General features: G+C 44.5%; 1 protein-coding gene across 1 annotated transcript in view; it reads left to right on the top strand.

Annotated features, from left to right (window-relative positions):
* Window positions 1–14,072, top strand: part of IARS1 (isoleucyl-tRNA synthetase 1) — a 703,557-nt gene that overhangs the window by 665,327 nt on the left and 24,158 nt on the right. The window lies entirely within an intron of this gene.

Genomic DNA, 14,072 nt, shown 5'->3' with positions numbered 1-14,072 from the left:
TAGACAGTTGTCACAGATTCTCTTTGTAAAAAGTGATACCCTAGCATGAGATGTCTTTTTAGTCAATTTTCTAGTAAGTAACAATGCAGAAACAAGTTGGACCTGAGATAAAGCTAAAACTACTTGAAAAGAAATGCAGGCTCAGGGTTTGCCGAACCAGCATATTTCATAATTCATAGTTTGCATTTTGTTACACTTCAGGGACAGGTGTATTTAGTTTGTGTTCTGTGAGCACTCACAAGGAGGGGAAAAATCCCCCATCCTTCTTTGACCAACATATTGTTAGAGATAATGTACTGTCAATTCAAGGACCGCCACTACAAAAGTGCCTAACAGTGCTATTCATTCACATATTTTTCTTTACTTTATTTTCGATTCTAAAATGTGATTTGTCATTTAAAAAGAGCATGTTATTTTTTGCAAAAATGGAACATCAGTCATATTGTACATCATTTCTGACAATAGATCATTTTCTGCCAGCACATTTTGCTTGTGTATGGATGATGGCCCCATGGGTGTGCTCTGTCAATCAAGTTATTAGGTCGAGCGCGCAAGCTCTCTGGCCTGTTGCAATCTCTCTGTGGGCTTTTAACCGTGCCCCCTGCATGCCCATCACTATCACTTGTTCATGGGCTTACCTTTCAAAAATCCTTTATCGTTGATAAATGCTTCATGTTTGTCCCTTCTTGGGGCAGTTTTGTTACCGCCTTGGCCATCGACCCTTTTACATGGATAATTGCACGTTTGCCTGTGATTTTGAGTGAACAACTTTTTTTCCTTTTGTGTCTCTCCTTCGTGCTCACGCTCATGGCAGCCGTGGCCCTTTGAATCAGCTTGCTTATGTAAACTGTTTTACTTTTCATTTACAATTTATGTGGCAAGAAAAGTCCAGTCAGGAATTTACAGCGCTAATAGCTCTAACTCAAACAAACGCTAGACCCATTGCGTTGCGAATGCTTGTTTTAAGGGTGTTGACATTGATTGGTTTCCAAGGACTCAAGTATTTCAAAACATATTTTCTGTAGTACCTTCTTAAGTGTCTCGAGAAATCCAAATGTGTTTGTTGTAATGTACTGTGTTGGCTACAACAGTGTTAGACTTCTCTGCTACCACGAAGGAGTCATCTGAGGCCGTTAGACCTTAAGGATAACACTACTATAAAGATGCATTGAATAGTCAAGCAAAAAAGTTAATTTTACTTAGCGTTTGCAGCGAGGGAATGTCTCAGTGGAAGTGGATGTATTGCATGGAATCATTTGTTATACCCTTTACCTGTTTTGCTGTGGAAGGTTTCCACTGAAAGATTCACTGAGGGATGGTTTGAGGATAAACACAAATATACGGTGATTCTGTGCACATCTAATGATCCCTCTGATTCCATTGGTTGTGAAGGATGACTTTGTAGGGGTGAGTCTCACACACGGATAGGGTCAGTAATAAGTGGTAATTTGAATTGATTTAACTGTACAAAAAGGGAACAAAGGAGCTGGTTGTCCCAGAGAGAATTGATCACAACTTGTGCTGCTAATCCTGGACAGTAGATCAACGTCCTATTAACCAGTAGGCTGCTTTAGTGCAGTCAGCATGATACGGTTGGCATGCTCTTGTTCTGAGGGCAAGGGTTGGATAGAGCAGAGAGTGGGCAATCTTGATTAGTGCCTCAGAGTAGAAGATGAGGAAAAAAGATTGTAGGTTACAGCCTACCTGTTAGTGAATTATTTTTAGAGATGTATCCATCCAGGAGCTGGAACCCTATCCCCTGTGCTACGTTTATTAAGAGTTCAGTAGAGACACTTGTCACCTTGGCTCATTTGGGCACACGGAATTGTGCAATGGCATGCCGGCAAGTCTAGTGGCCTGAGGTACTGTTGGCTGTATATTGAGGTCCCTTCATATCCACCCACACATAATTAGGCATCCATCTTTGGATCTTGTACAAAACACTAAAAACCAAATAGAAGGTACCTTGCAGAATCGATGAGCAAGACCTGGACGCCAGATGGGGATAAATGTATTTAGTTAAAGACAACCATAGAAGACCTGTTTTAATAGGCATTCTATAAAATGTGGTTAGCACCAGCATCGCTGCCAACTTGCAGTGTAGCAAGTGCTGGGGGACCCTCACCTTCCAAACATTCAAAGAAGAGACTACTGATATAATGTCCCATATCATATGAAAAAAGGAGAAACATGACAGAGCAAAGAAGATATCTTGGGAATGATTGAGCTAGATCAAACCTGACAAAGAATTTCGCTCTCGTCCAAACTGCAATTCCCCTATTGCAGAAGGGGTATCATGGGTTTAATTTGCCCAATATCTAGCCATTATTTATCCCCTATATCTTAGCTTTTTATGATTAAAAAAGGGCTTTTGGTGTTTTGCAATCATGCGTTGAATAAGAATGTGCTGTTGGATATGAGGTCTTTAAGCTCAATACTTTTCACAGATTTTGTTGTATGAGAAAGCTTCTGAGGTAATCTAGGAGTTGATTGATGCATTGTGGAGTTTTATTGTTGTGAAAGCTAATTACACCCAAGGATGTCTGCTCCCAGTAGTGACAAAACTATCTCTGTTATGGAGTGTTATCCTTAATATACCTTTCAGGTAGTAGAGAATCTCCAGTATGTCTACAGAAATGTGTGCTTCCAGTAAAGCATATTCAAAAATACTTGGTGTAATTTCTTCACATTCATTACGTTTCAATACCACTTCTCCTCTCATGTTAAAGTTTACTAGTCTCAGATTACAGGCTCTCAATCCCAAAATGTAGGGGCAAGCCTCAACGCAGCCATACATTGGTAAATACCATCATGTCCATGATCAATTTGAGGGATGGTCGGACCATCTCTCACCAGAAAAACAATACCCTCCTCAGGGTTTGAAATTCCTATAGCTGGACACCCAGAACATAGTATTTAGCGTCAACGACAACAAGTTTTCATGTTTATCTTGTCCTTGGGATAAGTAGGCGCAACCCCATGCAGCACAAACCCTTTGGCTGCCAGTTTACAGGAAGGAAACTGTCTGCAGTTGAGGTAATATTGGTGTCCATATTAATGCTGTTCGAACTTGTATGTATGGTTTATTAATGCAAAGCCATTATTATTAGTGTGAGCACTTAAAATAAATGTTCCAGTAAAAAAAGTATACACACATTAGAAAATTTTAACAATATGAGGGTACATATAATAATCCCAGAATACTCTCTGATTAGATGCAAATTTTTTGCAAAATCTTGTAAGCAAGATTGATGATTCTTTGCTTTAAAAAAAAAAAAGTTCAGAAAAAACGCTAGTAGGACTCAAATCAAATCAGGGTTTATAAAGTGCAACTAGTCACCCGTAAAGGCCTCAAGGCGCTAAGAGGGTTTGATAAGGGGGTTTGACCTCTGAGCTTCGGTTGAAGAACCAGGTTTTAAGGCCCTTCCTGAATTGAGGTAGCGATGGTGACTGCCTGTGGTGCAGGGTGTGCCAGATCTTTGCCACGAGGTAGGCGTCGGATCTCCCACCAGCCAAGTTCTTCTGTATGCGGGGTACGTGGCTAGTGCTTGTTGAGCGGAGAGGTTTCGTGGGGGAGTAGAAGGTGATGCGGTGGTTGAGGTAGGCGGGTCCTAGGTCGTGGCGGGCCTTGTAAGCATAGACGAGGAGCTTATAGTTAATTCTCTTCTCAATAGGGAGCCAGTTTAGGTCTCTTAGGTGATTGGAGATATGTTTGCTGCGGGGAATGTCCAGGATGAGTCTGATGGAAGCGTTTTGGATGTGCTGTAGCTTCTTGATGTTCTTCTGGGTGGTACAGGCATAGAGGGTGTTGCCATAGTCCAGTCTGCTGGTAGCTAGGATATGGGTTACGGTTTTGTGGCAGTCCTTTGGGATCCATTTGTAGATCTTCCAGAGAAGTCGGAGTGTGTGAAAGCAGGAGGATGCAACTGAGTTGACTTGGCAGGTCATGGTGAGCGGTGAGCTCAGATGATGCCGAGGTTTTGTGCATGGTTTGTTGGGGGTGGGTGTTGAATGCCACGGGCCAATAGCCACCAGGAGTCGTCCCAGGCTGATGTGGATGGTCCCAGGATGAGGCGCTCGGTCTTGTTGAACTTGAGGCAGCTGTCCTTCATCCAGGCGGTGACTGCTTCCATCCCGTTGTGAAAATACTTCTTGGCAGTAGTGGGGTTTTTGGTCAATGAGATGATCAGCTGGGTATTGTCAGCGTAGGAGACGATGTTCAGTCCTTGGTCCCTAAAGATGGATGTGAGCGGGGCCATGTAGATGTTGAAGAATGTGGGGCTCAGGGAGGAGCCCTGGGGAACTCCGCAGCTGATCTCTGTAGGCTCTGACAGGTGAGATGGGAGTCTGACTGTGTGTTCTGCCAGACAGGAAGAAGCGTATCCATGGTAGAGCCTTTCCGTGGATGCCGGCTGCGTGAAGCCTGGAGCAGAGGGTGAGGTATGAGACCGTGTCGAAGGCGGCCGATAAGTCCAGTAGGATAAGTGCTCCTGAATGGCCACGGTCGAGGAACGAGCGGATGTCATCTGTGGCAGCGAGGAGGGCTGTCTCCATGCTGTGATTGCTCCTGAAGCCTGATTGGGAGTTGTCCAGGATGTTGATGGCCTTTTCGATGACCTTGGCTGGGAAAGGCAGCAGAGAAATGGGGCAATAATTCTTAAGGCCCAGTGGATAGGCGGTGGGTTTATTCAAGAACAGGTGGATCTCTGAGGGCTTCTAGTCCTCTGGGCAGGTGGCTATCTATATGGAACAGTTGAGGGTGTGTTGGAGCTCGGTGCGATGGATGTGTTGGCCTTGTTGAAAATGTGGCGAGGACAGGGATCTGTAGGGGCTCCGAAGAGGATACTGCTCATGATGGTGTTGGTCTTGTCTGTGGTGAGGGTGGTCCAGTGGTGCAGGGTCTGTGGTGGTTTGATGGGACGGATCTGGGGGGTTGTTGGAGGTCTTGGGATCGAAAGCTGTCATATGTCTTTTATTTTCCAGTGGAAAAAGTTGGGTAGACTGTCACAGAGGTCTTGAGATGGAGGGATTCTTGCCTTTTCTGATTGTGGGTTGGCAAACTCTTTGACCACAGCGGAGAGTTCTTTGGTGTTGTGAGCGGTGGCACTGATATGTTGCTGCAAGGCGGCTTTCCTGGTGACTCTGATGAGGTGGTGGTGGGATTTGGTGGCTGCTTTTAAAGCCTTAAAGCCTTCCGGAGACTTCCTCTGTCTTTTCTCTAGCCGTCTGCAGGTGCGCCTGGAGTGAAGGGGAGAACCAACTGACCTTTTTGAGGTGGTGTTTAGCTGAGGTCTTATGAAGAGGTGCTAGGGTATTGGCCATTCAAAGACCCATTGGTGGAAGTTCCATTTTGAGATCTTAGCGTCTGCTGTGAGGGGCGGGGTGGGGGAGAGGCTTGCTGAGCGTGTTTGATAGCTGTTCTTCGGTGATCCAGTTCCATTTTCTGCTTGGGGCTTTGAGTGTGTGGAGGTGGATGGTCGGTAAGGTGATGGTGAAATGGATGCAGTGGTCGTCAGTCCAGTGAAGTGTGGAGGTGTTGTCGACAGTGATGTTCTTGCTGGTGGAAAAAATGGCGTTGAGCGTGTGTCCTGCGATGTGTGTTGACGAGGTAACCAGTTGCTTAAGTCCTATTGTGGCAAGTTGAGGTCGCCGAGGAGGAAGTAGTTTGAGGAGGGAAGAGCATGAGGAGAAATTATGTCTGCGATGGAGATGCTGAAGGCTGAACGGAGGCCGGGTGGCCTGTAGTTGAGGGTGCCGGGGAAGGTTGACTTGGGTGTGGCCTGTATCAGGAAATGAAGGCGCTCCATGAGGGAGCAGTGTTCTTCCGCATTGGTTGTCAAGTGGAGGGAGGATTTGTGTACAATGGCCAGGCCGCCACATGGGCGAGAAGGCCAGTCTTTGCGGAGCAGTTTGCAGTCACTGGGGATGGCGATGTCCGGTGCAGATGGTGGGTTTGTCCAAGTTTCAGCGAGAAAGGCGTTGTCTGGGTGAATGGAGTCCAGTAGGTCCCAGAGTTCTGTGGCGTATTTGTGGAGGGAGTGGATGTTGAGGAGGATGCAGCTGAGGTGCTCCGGGTTGGTGTTCGATGGCTCCACGGCAGGAGGGTCCGGTGCTTGGTGTAGGGCGAGGGCGCGGTGGCAGTGTTGACAGGAGAATGGTCTGTCTGTGTGTGTGTGTGTGTGTGTGTGTGTGTGTGTCTGGGTGATGCGAGATGCGAGATGGCAGGCGGTGGATCGTCCTGTGTTCAGCGCGTTGAGGGTCTCCACATTGTAGGTCAGAGCACCAGGGTTCGTGGCACTGGGCGCAGTGCAGGCACAGATGGGCTTGCCTGAAAAGCGCCTGCTGCGCGCACTCGCCATTAAGAAGGGGAGGAAGGCAGAGGGTCTGGTCAGCTGGATGGCGGGAAAGCCCTTCACAGGGAGGAAGAGGGCAGGGCAGCAGCGGCACAGAAAACGCAGGGAGTGTGAAAAGCTGATTGAGAGAGAAAGACAAAGAAAGAAAAGATCAAATAAAGAAGTGAAAAAATAAAAATAACATAAAAATAAGCATAAGTAAAAAGAGACAGCAAGATACTTACATACAGATGGCCTCTAGGCCACCAGTGACGAGGCTCTGAAATTTTAGGTACTGTTTCTTTGAAGCATCATTTAGTAAAATGTGTTGATGCAAGATAGCATTTCCAAAAATATTCAAAATGGAAAATCAGTTTCAACAAGAATATGGTAAACATGAAAATAAACAAGCATTGGCAAAGCCAACCGATCCAACAGTGGTGGTCAGTCTTTTGGTTTTGTCTTTGTGTGTCTTGTTTTGACATGGCTTTTGTAAAACTTTGTTGTGGTAGCTGCCAGGCCCTCACCATTTTAACAAATTTTGCCAAAAAGCACAAAAAAATGTTTTTGGTCTAAAAAAAACACACATTAGTAGTTCCTGACACTAAACAAAACTGCTTTGTGTGTCAATATGCTCCTTGTGGAAGAGCAGAGTGCTATCACTCACAGTAAAACCAGCTGTTACATAGATAGGAAGAGAAACAGATAAAAACAAAAGGTCTTGGTTAATGCCAGACCTAATTAGGGGCCAAGTCTTAAAGAAAATGCCAAAGTGCAGCCAAGGTATATGTCTTTTTCCTTAGTGCAAAATTATGACTTGCATGAATCCACAAGACTTTACAGAGGTAGACCAAGAAATCGTACTCCTGGAAAATATTTCTGAATTTTATTTATTGCGAGCAAATATGCATGTGTAGATTTGCTCATGCAGAAATTTATTGAGTGTTTTACAAGATCACCTTCCCTCTAGCCATTTTTTGCCAATTCTTGAAGAACGTCCATTTCTGCCCTTGTCAGGAGTAAATTTCCAACCTTTCTCAGTATGGCAAAAGATTTGAGAGAAGAGCTGGTGAAAATCCTTAAAACATACTAGTAGGTTTGCTCAGACTCAGTCGTTCCAACCCTGGAACTATTGCTTACTGCTTCCTCCAGCACCAGTATGTAGATTTGCGGAAAGGTTCCAAAATAAGTATATTGCTAGTATTCAAGTTCTACTATAGTATTACACCTGGCATATTATCAGAGCTCTTATATAATGAGATTGCTGGCATAATTTGCTGCTACACTACATGGTAGCAATGGGACAAACCGAGATTTTTACAGGGCAAGTAGGTTTATGATGCAACTTGTCCCATGGACAAGCAGATATTTTATTAAATTCCACACCCCAAGGCCCTTCATTTCAGCACCCTCTGAAAAGAGAATATTCACAATCACCCTCATCTCCAGGAATGCAGAGCAGGGTAGGTTGCCGGTACTAGCCGTGCTTGGATCCCTGTGTGACTCATTGAGCGCGGCTTCTCTGCAGAACCTTGGCGGTATGACAAACCTTCCAATAAGGTTGGATCTGTTTTAGTTAGATAAGGTATTAGTTTCACTACACTTGTGGGGTGAATTGTAGATTGGGCACCTATTCATGCTTTAGACACATCCATATGTAGATTAGGTACCATGGTGCTGATGAATTGCCTAGATCTATTTGATTGTTATTTGGCAAGAAACTTGTTGACCTATTCTTGGTAATACACTTTAGGAGACTTGTAGGATCGTTGTGTTCTGTATTGCTCTTAGCTGTTTTTAATCATGACTGGAGACACCGTCCTCATAAAACTTTGGGTTGCTCTTAGTCATTTTTATCCCTCTCACTATTGACGTCCAATCTATTCCTTCATCAGCTCCCTCGAAGCTCATCATGGCTGATATTCAAAAGATCTCCAGCAAAGTTTTCCCTTGAGTGGCCCATTAGGCATTGCAGCGCCAGCACAACGAGGAGCTGCCCGATGATGAAGCATGCCGCCCAATTGGGTGGGGTGAGGGCTCTTGCTTCTGATTTATCAGATCTCAGATCCCCATGGCCTGTCCATTAACTGGGTGGTGCCTTTGGACCCCCTATCCAAGGTCTAAGTATAGGAACTACATTCTTCAGGTCTAGTGATTCCTTTTAAGAGTGTGTATGCTGGACTTAAACGAGCTCCTACTCCCTCCTTGTTTGCTGGCTCACCCTCATCTCCTGTCAGCAAGATTTGGAAAAACAACAGCCCTTACTGACATAGATGTCTTAGGAAGTAATCTACAGGTAAGAAATTTCACCAGCGTACTGAGTGGAAGTGTCAGCTACCTCTTTTATCTGTGTTTTTTTGCTAGGAAAAGTACCCCTGAGACAGCTGTTTTGAAGTTGTCTTATTTGATCGAACCTGATTGAAAAGACCTATTGTCAGTTTACCAAGAACCTGCAGTAGGCAAGCATTAGTTGACTTTGTCAATCTCGCCTGCTTTTTACTCAATGCTTGCCCTGTCCATCTTGCGTTTGTCCCTCTCCCGGCACATACCCACTTTACTTGTTACCATCCACTGCTCACTTTAAAAAAAAACTATGTTTTACTTTTTGCTTAAGCACTCCATGAGAGTACAGGTGTTTTCCAGTTGTTTCCTTCATGTGCATCTCTACCGCCACTCTGTGTTGTCCTCTGTTTTCCATGTGCTTCTTTTCTTCAGTGCCCAGTATTGCACTCTGTAGTCAGTGTCCTTCTCTCTTTGTTCCCATGTTGTTCCTTTCCTTGTCAATCACCTCCGACCCACTTGCTTCTCTCATTCTCGCGTGCTTTCCCCCCCACCCCCGAAACTACCCCTGCCAGCTCCTCTGTTTTCTCTCCCCATCTCGGATTGGTAAATAATTTTAAAAGAACATGGTGTGTCTTTCATGCGCATGCATCGTGGCACGCGTACATGCTTACAAAAGTATGAAGCCTTGTCATTATGCATTTTTTAAATTGTGTTCATGGTGTACAGTGTGAACATTTCGGAAATCGCTGTACAGCGAAAACAAAATGCATTAGCAGAGCCGATAGCCCTCAAAGTCAAGAACTTTTGGCTTTTTCAGTTCCTATTTTCATCCTCTTTCTTGGAAGACCTTTAATGTTCACATCAGTTGTTGTGACAGCTGTTTGAGCCCAGATGATGCCTGCGCGAGTCTGCATGAACAACTTAATGGCAGCATTTGACATTTCAAAGTGGTGGAGCAGCCCTGCCAAGTGTAACGCTTCTCGAGTAAGAATACCACATATCCGGTTATTTTCCCGTATTACCACAATGTCAGATTGTCACACAAAAGAAGCGTGTCCTGAAGTGCGATAAAACTTCCTTGTTTGTTTCTCACTTTGCTAAGTAAACTTCGAGTAGTGTTTATCAAAGGCCACAAGGTGGCGCTGGTGCACAACAGGAGGTATAGGATTCTCGATATATAACATCTCTATGTTTCTCTCTGCTTCATCGCTTGATTTTGCTTGCGAGAAAGTGTAACTCATAGTTGTTGAAATCTCACTCATAATTACACTGAAATGATGAAACTGACACGCATGTTATGTTGGGAGATAGCCTGAACAACATAATGGCAAATGGTAAAAAGAAAACCACTACTTAATTAGCCGTGGCAGTCCACCAGAGCATGAACGTATCCCGATTTCAGTGGGGGCACCGTCAGAGAGCTGGGTCTGGGTTAAAGACTGTTAAAAAGGACACCTTATTCTGTACCTGTTTTGCGAGTCTTTCACCTTCAGCTAACTGCATGGGAAATAGCACACGCACCTTAATGCGACGATAAGTGCCAGTTAAAGAAAATGTGTGAAATGCGCTGTTTTAGGTCATGAAACCTCAGTTGGTTAACACAGTCACTGCAGATGTTTTTGTGTGACCAGAGAGAACCCGAATTCAAAATTGAATCTTGTGTAGTGCGGCAGAGTCACTTGACTGTTTATAGGGCAACGAGACCCCATCCTGCAACTGAGAAAATACTCTAAATAAGCCACCGAGTATTTTTAATTGTATTACACATAGCATAAGCCAGGTTGTCACAAAAAGTGCAAAGAGATTGTTTAACACAATACAAGTGTTTGCTATACTCCCACACACACTTATTTGTTAAGGCCCGTGTGTCCCCAGAGCCAAGGCAGAACACCTGAGGAGGCGCCGGTAGCAGGGGGAGTACGGCGCTGTGGGTCATTGGACTGTCCTGGCGGGGACTTTAACTCTGATCAGCCTTTTACCCCATGGATTGTGTGGACTTTCGGAGTTGGGCACCATTTAGGATTCAGATTAAGTGGTGGAACGAGAAACTGTGATATTACAGCAGCGCTCGTGAGAAGGAATGAATGCGGCACCTACTAGTATATTTTGGAGGCATGTAACCTTACCTGGATACCAAATGAGTGACAGTTTGAGGTGGTGGGTGCTATAATCTGAACATTTGTCACGCAGGGCTGTGCAAACTGCTGAAGTATGCCAGCTTGTTTATTTAAGACTATTACTTTGCATGGAGAGTGTGCAGATTTTGCCTGCTCCAGAACGAAATGAAAAGTGCAAAACAAGCTGCCACATGCTGAATTTTAAGCAATTAAGAATTGACACTTTTATACAGACTTACCCGTTTACTGTTGCTAGGCAGAGCTGCCGTTATATTATTGGAGAGACTTGAAAAGCGGCCTGGGAACGTATTTCTACCATGTTAGTTGTAGTTAACTCACTTGCAAAATATAAATACTTTTTCAAATGTGGCGTTTTTCAGTTTTTCAAAGGCGGAACAAACAGCCGAAACTCATTCTGAGTTGAATACTGCTAAATAAATAATATTATTTCCTAGCTCGTTCGAGTGCAGGTTTTTTTTTTTTACTGAGGGAAATTTGGCTGCTGATTTTTTTAATAATATATATATATATATGTGTGTGTGTGTGTGTGTATAATATATATACATATATATGTGTGTGTGTATAATATATATATGTGTGTGTATAATATATATATATATATATATATATATATATATATATATATATATATATATAATGTGTGTGTGTGTGTATATATATATATATATATATATATATATATATATATATATATATAAAACCTAGTGGTTATAGTTAGGACCATGTTTCCATAGAAAAAGTGTTATTTGACTTGCCTATTTCTTTGGCACCATTTGACAAATCTTACGGAAATTTTCCAAAAAAAGGTCTGCTTGTGATTCTTGTTGCACATGGGAAGTTTTGGGGTGATCCGTGAAGCGGGGGCCAAAAAAAAGGGAGGAGGGGTAGAAAAACATGCATTTCCTATGTTAATTCCCATAGAAGATTTGAACACGGTTACATCCCAAACTGCGGGACGAAATTACACCAATTTGGCAGAAAGCTAGATTTTGTTCAGCAGATTGTGCTTTTGCTTATTTGGTGCAAATCCGTTCTGTAGTTTTTTTAGATATTAAAGGGAAAATAAATGTGTATATCTAGGGCTGTAGATCCTACAGAGTGACTTTGTGAATAATAAGACCTTTTGCGAATAATAAGACCTTGTGCATGGAGCTGCAGAGCTCTGATTGGCTGGCAAAATACTTCAAACCAGAAAGTGTTGGAAGCCATCTTGGGACTCAACCTCAGCCGAATTCCCTAAAAAAATTTTTAACAAGCATTTGCATTGCAATGAATCTTGCATTTGCTCGAGTTAGAGCTATTAGCGTTGTCCTAACTGAAAAGTAAAACAGTTGAAATAAGCGAGCCAATTTAAAGCACCATGGCTGCCATGAGCATGAGCGCGAAGGAGAGATACAAAAAGAAAAAGAAGTTCGCTCGCAGTCAAACTTATCGGCAATCGTTCAATTATCCATGTGATCGGGACAGTGTGCAAGGCGGTAACAAAACTGTCCAAGGAGGGACAAACATAAAGCATTTACCAATGATGATAAAGGATTTTCGAAAGGCAAGCTCACAAATGAGTAAAAGTGATGGGCATGCAGTGGGCATGGTTAAAAGCCTACAATACATAAAACAGCTCAAAGCGCTTTTACGCTTGACCTTAAAATAGAATAGAGGCCAGGGTAGGGAGGGGACACCTTTTCCCTTAGGCCTGGTGCTGGGGTCCCAGAGGGAACCCACGAGGACAAAAAAAGCATTTAATTTTTTTGCTTCAAATTCATGGCAAAACTTTAATTAAAAAAAAAAAAAAAAAACGTTCTCCCGTGCTATTTTTTATGAAGCCCCGGGGTACGCCAGGTCCTGGGAGCATGTTTAAAATAAATTAGGGGGGTGCACAGTGTAGGAAAGTACCCTCTTTTTGGTATGGTTACCCCCACTTTTTGCTTGCTGTCACTATGTTTGGATGTTTTTTTACTGGGATCCTGCTAACGAGGAGCCCAGTGATTATGCTTGCTCCCTATAAATTTGTTTGCTTAGAACTTTACGCACCCCACAAATGGCATATTTGTGCCCCATATAAGTCCCTAGTATATGGTACTTAGGTACCCAGGGCATTGGGGAACCAGGGTTTCCCCATGGGCTGCAGCATGTATTGTGCCACCCATGGGAGCCCATGCAAAAGGAGCCTGTAGGCCTGCCATTGCAGCCTGAGTGAAAAGGTGCATGCACCCTTTCACCACAGGTCACTGTAAGGCACCCCTACGGTAGGCCCTCCTAGCACAGAGGGCAGGGTGCAGGTACCCATGTGTGAGGGCACTCCTGCATGAGCCGGGGTGCCCCTACTAACACCAGCTACATTACGCTGGACTTTGTAAGTGCAGGTAAGTCATTTTACCCGTGTACTTGACACAGGTCACTACCTGTGTCCAGCTACATAATGGTAACTGTGAACCTGGGCATGTTTGGTATCAAACCAGTCGGAATCATACCATATGATTCAATGCACTCGGGGGCCTCCTTAGGGACCCCTAGCATTGCTCCTACCAGTCTTCTGGGGTTTTCGGGGCAGCCTGCGCTGCTGCCACCCTGAGACAGATTTATGCCCTCCTGATGCTTGACCAACTCAGGCAGAGGAAGGCAGAACAAGGGATTTCCTGTGGGAGAGGGAGGCAACACCCTCCCCCTTGGTAATAGGTGTTACATGGCTTGGGAGGGTTAGCCTCCTTAAGCCACCGGTATGCTTTAAATGGCACATTTGGTGCCCTCCTTGCATAAACTGGTTTGTGCTGGTCCAGGGACACCCGGTCCTTGATTTGGTGTGAAACTGGACAAAGAAAGGGGGAGTGACCACTCCCCTGTCCATCTCCACCCTAGGGGTGGTGCCCAGAGCTCCTTCAGGTGGTCACTTGATTCTGCCATCTTGACTTCAAGGTGGGCAGAGGACCCTTGGAGCATCTGAGTGGCCAGGTCAGGTAGGTGCCATCACAGCCTCCTCCTGATAGGTAGTCAGCCTGCTAGGTGACCAATCCAACTGCTGAGGGTTACCTCAGACTTCCCTCCTTGGGTCATGTCCTTTCGACCTGGTTGGTCCTCTTCAGCCTTGCAAATTTTTTTCTCTGTCTCTTGCATTTGCCAAGGCTTGTTGATGGTTTTCCACCACCACTAACCGACTGTGTCTCGAACGCCGACGTGGGACACCACTTGCATCACTTCTGGAACTCCTCTTCAGCTCCTGAGCTGCATTGCTGACCTTCATCCACTGTCGACCTGGTCCTGCATCCACAGATGGGTGGGGAAGTGGCTCCTGCCACCACCGGACCCTGCAATTCCAACTAGA

This window comes from Pleurodeles waltl, chromosome 9 (assembly GCF_031143425.1).
Source record: "Pleurodeles waltl isolate 20211129_DDA chromosome 9, aPleWal1.hap1.20221129, whole genome shotgun sequence".
NCBI lineage: Eukaryota > Metazoa > Chordata > Amphibia > Caudata > Salamandridae > Pleurodeles > Pleurodeles waltl.
Note: the sequence above shows the minus strand (reverse complement) of the source record. Positions and strands in the feature narration are given on the sequence as shown.